Genomic DNA, 14,201 nt, shown 5'->3' on the forward strand with positions numbered 1-14,201 from the left:
ATGGCCTCTAGCCATTTCTCGGAATCTGGTCTCATCACAGCTTCCTAATAGGTGGTAGGCTCATCCTCTATGAGCACAACGTCATCATGGTCAGACAAGAGAAAAGACTATCTCTCAGGCTAACGACGTACCCTATTAGACCTGCGAAGAGGTATGTCTACTTGAACTGGTTGTTGTTCCTCAACTCTTTGTGTAACAACATCATCCACAACTCTTTGTGGTTGCAGTTCAACTTCCATCGAGGCTTCAGTGCTATGGTCCGCGTCTTGAACTTCTTCAAGATCGAACGTACTCCCACTAGTCTTTCTAGAAACAAAATCCCTTTCTAGAAAGACCCCAATCTTTGCCACAACTACCTTGTTCTGACTGGGAATGTAGAAGTAACATCCCTTAGTTTCCTTGGGATATCCAATAAAGTAGCACTTGTCGGATTTGGGTCCTAATTTGTCTGAGATTTGACGTCGAACGTAAGCCTCACAACCCCAAATCCTCATAAAAGACACCTGGGCATCTCTCCCAGTCCATATCCTATATGGTGTCTTTATCACGGCCTTGGATGGAACTTGGTTGAGTATAAAAGCTGTCGTGTCTAGAGCATATCCCCAAAGGAATGTCGGAAGATCTGTGTGACTCATCATAGATCGTACCATATCTAATAGGTATGATTCCTCCTTTCGGATACACCATTCCACTGTGGTGTTCCAGGAGGAGTGAGTTGGGATAGAATCCCACACTCATCTAGATAGTCACGAAACTCATGGCTAAAGTATTCCCCACCTCGATTTGATCGAAGTATCTTAATACTCTTACCAAGCTGGTTTTGCTGTACCCACTAAAGGGAGTCTTGGTCATCATGCCTAGTAGGCATGACTCGCATGTCTCATAAGATTCAAAATCAAATGAGTCCAGCAAACCATCCTTATGGAGCTGGGATAAGCGCTTGTCATTTATATGACCTAAGCGACAGTGCTAGAGATAGGTTTGGTTCTTGTCATTTGACTTGAACCTCTTGGTATTTATGTTATAGATAGGCCTTTCAAGGTCTAGAATGTAGAGTCCGTTCATCAGAAGTGCACTACAATAGAACATATCATTTAAATAAACTGAACAACATTTGTTCTTTATAATAAATGAAAAACCTTTCTTGTCTAAACAAGAAACTGAAATTATGTTCTTAGTTAATGCAGGCACATAACAACAATCATCCAACTCTAGTACAAGCCCAGAGGGCAGAGATAGAAAATAAGTCCCTACAGCAACAGCAGCAACCCGTGCTCCATTGCCTACTCGTAGGTCCACCTCGGCCTTTGCCAATGCCCTGCTATTTCTCAGCGCCTGCACATTAGTACAAATGTGAGAAGCACATCCGGTATCTAATACCCATGATTAAGAAATTGATAAATTGACTTCTATAACATATATACCTGAAGTGGAAGTCTCACTTCGCTTCTTCTTAAGATCTTCCAGGTACACCTTGCAGTTCCTCTTCTAGTGCCCGGTCTGACCACAGTAGAAGCAGGTAGCATCCTTGGCGACCCCTCCTTTAGGCATTAGTGCGTTGCCTTTGCCCTTGGCTTGGGACTTTCCCTTGCCTTTGGGCTTGCCCTTTCCCTTATGTTTCTGAACCATCAAAATAGAGTTGGGCTTAACCTTCTTAAGGTTGAGCTCATCAGTTCTTAACAAGCTAAGTAGCTCGGGCAGTGGCTTGTCAATTTTGTTCATATTGTAGTTTAGAACGAATTGACTACAGCTATCCGGCAAGGATTGCAAGATCAGGATAGTGGCCAACTCTTGGCCAAGCGGGAATCCCAACCTCTGTAGGTTTTCTATGTACCCAATCATTTTGAGTACATATGGGCCTACGGGAGCCCCATCTGACATCTTGCACTTAAATAGTGCCCTTGAGATCTCAAATCTCTCATGCCTCGCTTGTCCTTGATACAGTTGACGAAGATGTTCAACCATATCGTAAGCGTCCATCAACTCATGTTGCTACTGAAGCTCAGAGTTCATGGTCACGAGCATTAGACAGGACACATCTAATGCGTCATCTTGATGCTTCTTATAAGCATCTCGGTCAGCTTGCGTGGCAGTCGCAGGAGGAGCCTCCGGAATGGGCTGCTCCAGAACGTACAGTTTACGTTCTTGGGTGAGAACTATTCTCAGATTCCTGTACCAGTCCAGGAAATTTTCTCCGTTGAGCTTGTCCTTATCAAGGACAGAATGCAGAGAGAAGGTGTTCGTGTTTGATGTCATGGTTATCTACAACAGAAAAATGTAGAAAATAAATAAACATCATATTCTAGTAATCATTTAATTAGGTCTTTAACTAAATGATGCTCCCACTGAATTCTATAATTCATGTGGGACAAGATCCACATCATACTAACCCTTGAGTTAGCTTTGGCTAATACGCCCAAGATTTAGTATGATTGGTAGGTAACGATTTACCAATTACATCTCTATGCTACTCTTGTTTATAGGATCATTATCCGCAGTTATGTTAAAACTTGAGTTAGCATTGGCTAATACGCCCAAGAATTAATATAAATGTGATTTATGTCCTATCTTTCCAACCGTTGGAAGAATGCCTAAAGTTAAACTCGATTTAACTAGTTGTACTCAATCAAATTGAGTCTCTACTCACCCATGCGTTGATAGGCGGGACCAAGATTGTCCCTCCGTACCCTACCAAGATAATATGTGTTGCTCTGCTTTGGCAGATTCAACAACACATGTGATCGAGGTAGTGATAGGTATCACAACATGGTAGGCATTTTAGAGTTGATGCGATTGAGATCTAATCTAATCGTAGGGTGCATCTTGTACACGATTTAGATCTAATCTAATCGTTAAGGCGCTAATTAACTACTTTACTAGCATGCATCAAATACACACACACAAACAATTAATTATACTATTTGTGATTAGTCATGGCCTTACTACGATCTTCTCAAGCCAATGAGAAGATCGGATGGTCAACCTAGGGTCAACAACTTCGCAAGCTCCTCCCTTTGACCACCTTGTGTTGCTCGTGCCCTCCTCGTAACTCCGTCTCGAGTGGAACTTCCACGACTCCAATTTTGTACATTACAATTTTGAAACTTGAGTTACATTCGAGTCTAAACTAATTTACAACAAGAATAAATGGAGAAAGGCACGACGCGCAGGTCGCGTATCAAATATACAGCACACATAACACAAATGACGGCGCGCAGGCCGTAATATGAATTACAACACAAATATTCTAATCAAATTGGGTCTTTTTGGGCCATGACTATCACAAATTATACATAATTCTAAATTATGTAATTTCCATAATTTTCTGTAATTTTAATACTATTTTTTTACAATTTTTATGAGTAAAAATTCCCGGCGGTCCCATTTAGCGGTTTTCGGGCGCAATCGCGGAACGAATCCCCCTTGCGGGGCCAGGGGAAGTGCCCCTACCCACGATATAACCATCGTGAGTATCCCTAAGTGATCCTACAACACCTTAGTCTGCTGTCCCAAAAAGATTTTGGGCGAAACCTTACTGTTTCAGAAAAATCTTCTCGGTAGTCGAAGCCTACAAGTGTCTAAACACTTGTGTTTCGCTTCTACGAGAAAAATACTCATAAAAACCAAAAAAAAACCAAAATTTACAGAAGGTTACAGAACCTACATTTTTCATAAAAATGCAAACTAAACTCGTACAAGACTTCGCACGTGGCTCTGACACCACTGTTGAGTTTTTCGGACCGCAAAAACCGCTTTTTGCATTGCGGAAACCCCGAAACCCCAGCCACCGGATCCGTGCGAAGATTAAAATTTCGAAAACATTACGAGTACGAGTTTCTTACACTAGTTCTAAACTAGATCTACAAGGAGAAGGAATTTTACCCTTGATGCGAAGCCCTTTGCAATCCCGCTAGTCCTCGGTTCGCCGGATCTCGAAAGTGTCAAAGTAGACACTTCTCTATATGTATACACACAAGCAAGAGATGGAGAGGCCAAACAAAAGGTGTGCTAGCACCTATGAAGTGTTCGGCCAAGAGAGGAGAGGGAGAAGAAAATTGAGAGCAAGAGAAAGAAGATGGCATGAATGCCTTGAATGAAAAATCAACTCTTTTCCTCACAATAAGTGGCCGCCACAATAGAGTTGTAACCTCCATTCTTATTTAATGTGGCCATTAAAGAGAAGATTTGTAACCTCCATGAGGTGGCATCACATGGGCCAACTATGATGATGTGGAACATCATCATTAGTCCTCCTAATGCCAACTCACAAATGAGGTGGCAAATAGTCAAGTCAAACTTGACTGTTCCTCTTCCTCTCAAGTCATGTCAAACTTGACATTATAACTCCCATGGTTGATCAAATCCAACCATTTGATTCAAGCCAATTTAATATAATGAATCTAATTCATTTATTTAAATTGATTCAATGAGTCATAATCTAAATTAGACTCATTGAACACTTGAATCAAATTGAGTCCACCTCAATTAGTTCAATTAGGATTACTCTTAATCCAATTTGATTCATCACATGAATCTAATCCTCTTGGTTCATCATATGAACCTAATCTCCATCTAATTGTCCTTTGTGTGTGACCCTATAGGTTCTTATAACGTTGGCAATGCTTCTAAACCCATTTAGAAGCATAAGTAATGAGCGGTATCTAGCAACACATCATTACTACCCAAGTTATAAGAATATCGAGATCCAACATCACTTTGTGACTACTAATGGTGACTCCTCACAATATATGACATTGTCCTTCTATCCTAGACATCTAGATTGATCAATGTGAGGCATAGACCGTGTCATCCTCTAATCAATCTAAATCTTGAACTCCAAGTAGACTCACTCAATCAAATGAGCTCAATATCTCATATTGACTCATTTGGGCATGGCCATGCACTTCGTGGTCTCACTCTATCAAGAATATCGATGTCACTCCCGTCATATAGAAGGGATAGATCTCATCTACATCACTCACATCCCTCTGCATAATTTGTTACATACCCAGTAATCGCCTTTATAGTCCACCCAGTTACGGGTGACGTTTGACGAAACCAAAGTATGTAACTCCTTATGTAGGGATCCATGGTGACTTCAGGTCCAAGGACTAGTAGTCATACTAATAGCCACATGAGAAAGTATATGACACTCATATAACGATCCATGATATTTTCTCATGGCGGGTCATTCAGTATACATTCTCCAATGCATACACATGTGTCAACTTGATATCTCTATATCCATGACTTGTGAGATCAAGTCATCAAGTTGACCTACATGCTAGTCTCGTCGCATTAACATTGTCCCTGAATGTTAATACTCAACTAGGAATGATTAAGAGTAGTGTTCCCTATATCATCTCTCTATTGGTTCAACTAACCGATTGATATAGGTAAGAACTCTCTTCTCAAGAATGCTATTATACTTAGTTATTTGGCACCAATATAAGTAAGTATAATAACCTAAACAAATGCCTTTATTAATATACAATAATATGATACAATGAGTACATACAGCAATCATCAAATGATTGGCTCTAGGGCTCTAACTAACAATTTTTGGGCGCAATCGCGGAACGAAGCCCCTTGCGGGGTTAGGAGCTGCACTCCTACCCGCGATATAACCATCGCGAGTATTCCTAAGCGATCCTACAGTGCCTTAGCCCGTTGTCCCAAAACGATTTGGGGTGAAACCTTGTCGTTTCGAAAAAAAATTCTCAGTAGTCGAAGCCTACAAGTGTCTAAACTCTTGTGCTTCGCTTCTACGAGAAAAATACCAATAAAATCTATAAAAACAGTAAATTTACAGAATATTATAGAACTGATATTTTTCATAAAAATACAAACAAAAACTCGTACGCACTTCGCACGTTGCTCTGATACCACTGTTGGGTTTTTTGGGACGCAAAAACCACTTTTTGCGTTGCGGAAACCCCGAAACCCCGCCACCGGATCCATGCGAAGAAATAAAATTTTTGTAAAACTTCGAGTACGAGTTTCTTGCCTTGGTCTAAACCAGATCTACAAAGGGGAAGAGCTTTACCCTTGATGCGATGCTCTTCGCTAATCCCGCTCGTCCAAGGTTCTCCGGATCTCGAGAGTATCAAAGTAGATACTCCTCTATGTGTATCCACAAAAGCAAGAGATGGAGAAACCAAACAAAAGGTGTGCTAGCACCATTGAAAGGTTCGACCAAGGTGGAGGAGAGGGAGAGAAGAGAGAGCTTGAGGAAGAAGATGAGAGTTACACCAAGCACATCAAAATCATTCATAATGTGACTGCCCACATCAAAATGGTTTTAAACCTCCATGGGATACCAAGGGTCACAACTCTTGGTAACTCCCGTGAGGTGGCATCCCACTTAAGAAACCATGATGATGTGGATCAGCATCATTGGTCCAATCTTTGCCAACTCACCAATGAGGTGGCTGTAACACCCACGAAATGATAAGCTATACCTATGGGTATTTTTCTCTTAGAATAAAAGAAAAAGAAAATGGAAATAGAACCAAAAAGAAATAAAAAGAAAGAGAGGTTAAGGTTTGAACCTTGAACCTCTCACAAATGATAAAGTTAAATTGGTGTATGGTAACCACTAGAGTAATGAATGATATATGAATAGAAAAGAATGGAAATTATAGTTAAAAGTAAGAGTATAATTAAGTAAGGGAACAAGAGAAAAGCAAGTAGCTTTCTTCCTCTTCCTCTTGGTTAAGAAAAGAAGCAAACAAAAGACAAGTTGCCTTTCTTCCTTCTTTTTCTCTATTTTCATGGGAATTAAGAGAGTGAGAAGATAGAAAAGGCAAGGGGATGAATTGGGACACTTTTCATCCTCATTGGGAATAAATAGGAATGAGAGAAGAAAAGGGAAAGAAAGTTTGGTTAATTCTTCCTCCTTCTTCTTCCTCCTCCATTTTTTTCTCCTTCTTCCTCCTCCACCAAGACCTAAACCTCTCCCTCTCTCATTTCCGAAAATCCAAGCTAAGGTTTTCTTGCTAAGAAAACTAATTCACAAGGAGTCCTCAAGATCTACTCCTTACAAGCAAGAGAAGAAAAGAGAGAACTATTAAGAGAAGTTTCTTCTTCCTCTTCACAAGGTTACCATCTTCCTTAGGAAAAACAAGCAACAGGATGTAAGTATCCCCTCACCAGTGGTACAAGTTGTTTATGTGTTTTCCATGAGGTTAGAATGCCTAAAAACCTAGGATCACTTCTTGAAACTTTCGGCCAAGACTTGAATAAAGGATTTAGAGAAGTTTAAGACCTAACTAAGCATGCTTACTATGTTCTTATGATATGTACCCTAGTATAGGAGTTAGTTAATGTTTCTTATGCTTGTATGCTTACCTAAAACTTAGATCCATGCTCTTGAACTTTCGGCCAAAGTGTGAATAAAGGATTAGGAAGGCTTAAGATCTAAACTAAACATACTCACTATGCCCTTATGATATGTACCCTATGATAAGAGATTAGTTTAGTGTTTCTTTTTTTATGCTTGTATGTTGCTTAGAACCTAAATTCATGCTCATGAGTGTTCGGCCATGATAGAAGTAATTGACTAGGAGAGGTTAAAAATTTAGTCAACCATGATCATGACTTGTTTATTAATATGTTATGAAGAGTACTTAGTGTTTTCACACTTGTATGTTGATTGGAACCTAAATGCATGCCACCTTAGGGAATTAGGGTTTCGGCCATGATAGAAATGAAGACCTAGAAGTGTTTAAAAATTTAAGCTATCATGCTCCTGACTTTCCTTATGAAAAGGAAGGAGGATTTCTTAGGGTTTCATGCTTGTATGTTGTTTGGAACCTTGATGCATTGCACCTTAGGGCTTCGGCCATGATGAGAAGTAAGACCTAGGAGAGCTTAAAACTTACTCTAACATGCTCATGACTCTTCTTATGACATGATATAAAGCTAACTTAGGGTTATCATGTTTAAATGTTGCTTGAAATCTAGATGCATGTCTCCTTATGTTTCAACCATGATTAATTTTAGGGTCCAAGGAAGCTTAAAATTAAATCTAGTTTGCTCATGAATTCCCTTATGATATGATATGAAGTTAGCTTGATATTTTTATGCTTGTATATTGTTTGGAACTTAGTTTCATACCCCTAAGTTTCGGCCATAACCAAGTTAAAAGACCTGGTGAGCTTAGAACCTAAACCAAATATGCTCATTATGTTCTTAAAGATTTATGATGTGAAATTGGTTTAGGGTTCACATGCTTTTATGTTGTTTATAACCTAGATCTAGGCATGGTAACTTTCGGCAACAACAAGACCAAGAACCTAGGGAGCTTAGAACCTAAACCAAATATGCTCATTATGTTCTTAATGATTTATGATGTGAAATTGGCTTAGGGTTCACATGTTTATGTTGTTTATAACCTAGGGCTAGACTTGGAACTTTCGGCCACTATATGGAATTAGGGTTAGAGACCCAATTATGATTTCACTATGTGTCTCACATGCTACGTATGATATGAATGAAGAGATTCTAGTTAAGGTTTTCCATGCATGATTATGTTTCCTATGATGCATTATATGCTCATTTAGGTATGCTTGTGAACCATGCATGATAATGACTCTTATGATGTGATTTATGCTCAATTATGTATGCTTATGATATGACAAGTAATATGCTCATTTATGTATGCTTATGAATCATGCATTATAATGACTCTTATGATGGTATTTTTGCTCAAGAATGCATGCTTTATGATATGACAAGTAATATACTCATTTATGTATGCTTATGAATCATGCATTATGATGACTCTTATGATGTGCTATATGCTCAAGTATGCATGCTTTATGACATGATAAGTAAGGGCCTAAGAGTTGCTTCCCTATTAAGTGGGACTAAGAGCACTCTTTATGATATGATAAGTAAATGACTAAGAGTTGCTTCCCTGTGAAATAGGACTAAGAGCACTCTTTTTGATATGATAAGTAACTATGACATGTTATTTTACTTTGTAAGGCTTGTACCAAGGGTGGGATCCATAAGCGCCCCTAGGCCGACGGACTATGAACGGGTCTAGTAAAAAGGGATGGGCTCCTTAGTACGCCCCTAGGTCGACGGTCGTAGTACGGACCTAGTTCCCTAGTAGGTTCGGGGCTAGCTACCCTGTCCTAGGGATTACGCGCATTTATGTATGTATGTGGTACAAGCCGGACCCTCATGATGATATTATGTTCAAGTACTATATGATATGTTTTAAGACATCTTGCACATGACATGACACATGTTTTAAAAGACATCTTGCATGATATTTCTTTATGATATGATATGCTATTATGATGTACATGACATGATGCTCTTTTATTTATGATATGATACATCTTGATATTTCTTTATGATATGATATGCTCTTATAATTTATATGACATGATGCTCTTTTATTTATGATATGATACATCATGATATTTCTTTATGATATGATATGCTCTTATGATTTATATGACATGATGCTCTTTTATTTATGATATGATACATCATGATATTCCTTTATGATATGATATGCTCTTCTGATTTATATGACATGATGCTCTTTTATTTATGATATGATACATCATGATATTTCTTTATGATATGATATGCTCTTATGATTTATATGACTTGATGCTCTTTTATTTTATGATACATCATGATATTCCTTTATGATATGATATGCTCCTATGACTTATATGACATGATGCTCTTATGATTTATGATATGATATAGCATGATGCTCTTTATGAAATGATATGTTATGATGCTATGTTTACATGATATAATGTTAGATGATTATGTCTCCATTGTTATATGCTTATGTGATTATGATATGAAATACGTTTTTGTGAGTAGGAAAGGATTTTACTAAGCATGTGTACTTATAGCTTACTTTCCTTGTACCGCAGATAAAGGCAAGGAATGGATAAACTAGGGGAGCCGCAGGAGAGGCAAGAGATGTCTGTGGTGGTGGCTCGGCTAAGAAAAAGAAAAAGACCTGCTTATGTTATTTTATATTGACATGAACTATGTTTATTTATGTTAATGTTTCGCATGATTTCATGATACTTATTCAGGTTTATGAGAGAATTTGACATCATGACCTCGTTCACTAAAAGAATATATATAAAAAAAAAGTACTTTAGCTGTTTTATTTTAGAAAAAGAAGTTTTAATATGCATGTATGTTCCTCTTGCAAGTAAGTAACCCCGCCCTACTAGCAGGAGGGGCGGGTGTTATAAGTTGGTATCAGAGTCAGGTTAGCCTTCCCGCTACACACACATCAAGTCTCCATCCTGCCACTCCAAGTAAGACTTTCTGTACTCACTCTATTCTAGTTATGCATGATAAGAAATGTTTTTAGTATCCATGAACCTAAGTATGACTGATATGGATTTCCTTTATGTATGATAAGTGATGTTTAATGTGCACGAATATAAGTAGGGATAACTCTAGACTTATGCTAGCCTTATTGTTAATTATGGAAATAGATATGGCTAGAAGACGCGGTAACAGGACCAAGGAGACAGTGACTCCACCAGATCTGACCCAAGTGGTTACAGACCTCTAGCGTCAGATCACAGAACAACAACAAGTGATCACTCCTTTGATGGGTCAGCAAGGAAATCCTATCACCCCACCAGCAAATCAGAATGCAGTGCCCGTCATACCAATAGCTGCACCAGTACCACTAGTAGCCCCTGCCCCAGTGGTCTGACAGGAGACCTACTTGATACAGTGGCTAAGGCTGAAGTCGGAGAACTTCTCGGGTACTTGTGAGCCATGGGACGCCCAGGCCTGGTTCAAGACAGTGGAAAGTATAGTGGAACTGCTGGACTGGCCTCTACCAGAAAAGATCAAGTGCGTATCATTTTGCTTCTCTGGAGATGCAAGAATGTAGTGGGAAAGAGTTAAGGCCAAGAGACAAGTTAATCAGATGAACTGGACGGACTTCGAAGCAGAGTTCTTCGAGAAATTATTCCACATGCAAGTAACAAACCGGCATTACGACGAGTTCACCGAGTTCCGGCAAGGTGACTTATCAGTTAACGAAGCAGTGAAGCGCTTCAACCGTCTCGCATGCCTCTGCCCAGAGTTGGTCAGCACGGAAAGAGAAAGGGTTAGACTGATGCTGAAAACGCTCCAACCCGAGATAGCTTTGAATGTGGCCGGTGGAATTAATAGACCGCAGACTACAGAAGAACTGGTCAGCAGTGCCCTGATCACCGAACATTATCAGAAGGCGATGAACGAGAGTAAGAATCAGGCACAAACAGGAGGACAGAAACCTCAAGGTACCAAAACAAGATGGAAAGGAAACTCTAATGGAAAAAGGAAGGAATGGAACAACAGTAAAGGAGGACCAGCAAATAAACAACCTAAAATACCCTTAGTGTACCATTTGTGGGAAGCAGCATTCCGGAGTATGCCACAAGGGTACAAGAAAGTGTTACAGTTGCGGATGGGAAGGACATATGGCCAGGGACTGCCCTATCAAGTCCCAGACACCATTCCAGCAGAATAACCAAAATAGGAGTGCCCCCTCACAGCTACACCAGATGCAAGCTGCCATTGAAGGAACTCCGATTAGCCAAGGGAGATTGGAAGCCCCGCCAGCTACGACGAATGCTAGGGTTTTATCTCTTACCAAAGATGATGTGGCGAGTGCTTCTACAGTTGTCACAGGTCAGCTGCCTATTTTCAGTCAGTATGCAAATGTGTTATTTGATACTGGGGAGACACACTCGTTTGTCTCTACACCCTTCATGGAGAAGTTAGAGATACCACCACAAGCCTTAAATGGCAAATTCTTAACAACCCTGCCTTCGGGAGAAGTAATGCCATCTACTCATATGTTGCGGGCCGCGCCCATTAGAATTGCAGGCAGAGAACTCTACTATGATCTGATAGTGCTTGACATGTAGGATTATGATAGTATATTGGGCATGGATTTCCTGAGCAAGTATGGTGCTTCGATCGATTGCCGTAAAAGAAAAGTAGTTTTCCAACCAGAAGCTGAATCAATATTCGAATTTATTGGGGAATCAAGGAAAGAAACTGGGAGATTCTTATCAGCCATAAAGGCACAAAAGATGTTAAATAAGGGATGCACTGGGTTTCTAGCACACGTGGTCGACACAAGTCAAGCTGAAGACCAAAAACTAGAAAATGTCAGAGTGGTATGCAACTATCCGAAAGTGTTTCCCGATGAACTACCAGGGTTAGCCCCCGATAGAGAAATAGAATTTGAGATCGAATTGATTCATGGTACTAAATCGATCTCTAAAACACCTTATCGTATGGCGCCGGCTGAGTTGAAGGAACTTCAGGGACAACTACTAGAGTTACTTGACAAGGGACTTATTCGCCCGAGTCACTCTCCATAGGGAGCTCTAGTACTGTTTGTGAAAAAGAAGGATGGGTCTATGCGAATGTGTATAGACTACCGAGCGCTGAACAATGTGACAATCAAGAACAGGTACCCTCTTCCACGGATCGATGACCTGTTCGACCAATTAAGGGGAGCAACCATCTTCTCTAGGATTGACCTAAGGTCCAACTATCATCTAGTGAAAGTGAAGCAGGATGATATACCAAAGACGACATTTCGAATGAGATACGGACACTATGAGTTCATAGTTATGCCTTTCAGAGTGACAAATGCTCCGGCTGTATTTATGGATATGATGAATCGGGTGTTTACGGCATATCTCGACAAATTTGTCATCGTATTCATTGACGATATTCTCATCTATTCGAGAACCCAAGAAGAGCATGCTGAACACCTGAATACCATACTACAGATTCTTCGAGAGAAACAACTATATGCAAAGTTCTCTAAATACGAGTTTTGGCTCTATCGAATATCATTCTTGGGTCATGTCATCTCTATGGACAGAGTAATGGTAGATCCAAACAAGATCGAAGCTGTAAGTAAGTGGAACAGGCCAAAGAATGTCAGTGAAATCAGAAGTTTTCTCAGGCTAGCAGGCTACTACCGGAAGTTTGTAGAGGACTTCTCTAAAATTATAGCCCCTATGATAGTTCTCCCCAAGAAGAACAAAAAGTATGAATGGACGGATGAATGTGAGAAAAGTTTCACGAAATTAAAAAGGAGACTGACCAGTGCTCCAATCCTTACTCTTCCGGAAAGTAACAAAGGCTTCGATATGTACAGCGACGCTTCCAAATTAGGACTTGGAGTTGTACTCATGCAAGACGGCAAGGTCATTGCCTACGCCTCTAGACAACTCAAAGAGCATGAAAAGAATTACCCCACTCATGACCTAGAACTAGCAGTCGTGGTCTTTGCTCTCAAAACATGGAGACATTATTTATATGGAGTCCGATGTAAGATTTATACCGACCACCAGAGTCTGAAATATTTCTTCACCCAGAAAGATCTGAATATGAGACAATGCAGATGGCTCGAGTTAGTTACGGATTAGGACTGCGAGATCTTTTATCATCCCGGAAAAGCAAACAAAGTGGTCGATGCACTCAGCAGGAAGACCTGTGCCACCTGATGTCGCTATTTTAAGTTCAAGGATGAACTTTCTATGAGGTATGAGGTACTGTAACACCCACGAAATGATAAGCTATACCTATGGGTATTTTTCTCTTAGAATAAAAGAAAAAGGAAATGGAAATAGAACCAAAAAGAAATAAAAAGAAAGAGAGGTTAAGGTTTGAACCTTGAACCTCCCACAAATGATAAAGTTAAATTGGTGTATGGTAACCACTAGAGTAATGAATGATATATGAATAGAAAAGAATGGAAATTGTAGTTAAAAGTAAGAATATAATTAAGCAAGGGAACAAGAGAAAAGCAAGTAGCTTTCCTCCTCTTCCTCTTGGTTAAGAAAAGAAGCAAGCAAAAGACAAGTTGCCTTTCTTCCTTCTTTTTCTCTATTTTCATGGGAATTAAGAGAGTGAGAAGATAGAAAAGGCAAGGGGATGAATTGGGACACTTTTCATCCTCATTGGGAATAAATAGGAATGAGAGAAGAAAAGGGAAAGAAAGTTTGGTTAATTCTTCCTCCTTCTTCTTCCTCCTCCATTTTTTTCTCCTTCTTCCTCCTCCACCAAGACCTAAACCTCTCCCTCTCTCATTTCCGAAAATCCAAGATAAGGTTTTCTTGCTAAGAAAACTAATTCACAAGAAGGAGTCCTCAAGATCTACTCCTTACAAGCAAGAG

This window comes from Zingiber officinale, chromosome 10B (assembly GCF_018446385.1).
Source record: "Zingiber officinale cultivar Zhangliang chromosome 10B, Zo_v1.1, whole genome shotgun sequence".
Taxonomy (NCBI): domain Eukaryota; kingdom Viridiplantae; phylum Streptophyta; class Magnoliopsida; order Zingiberales; family Zingiberaceae; genus Zingiber; species Zingiber officinale.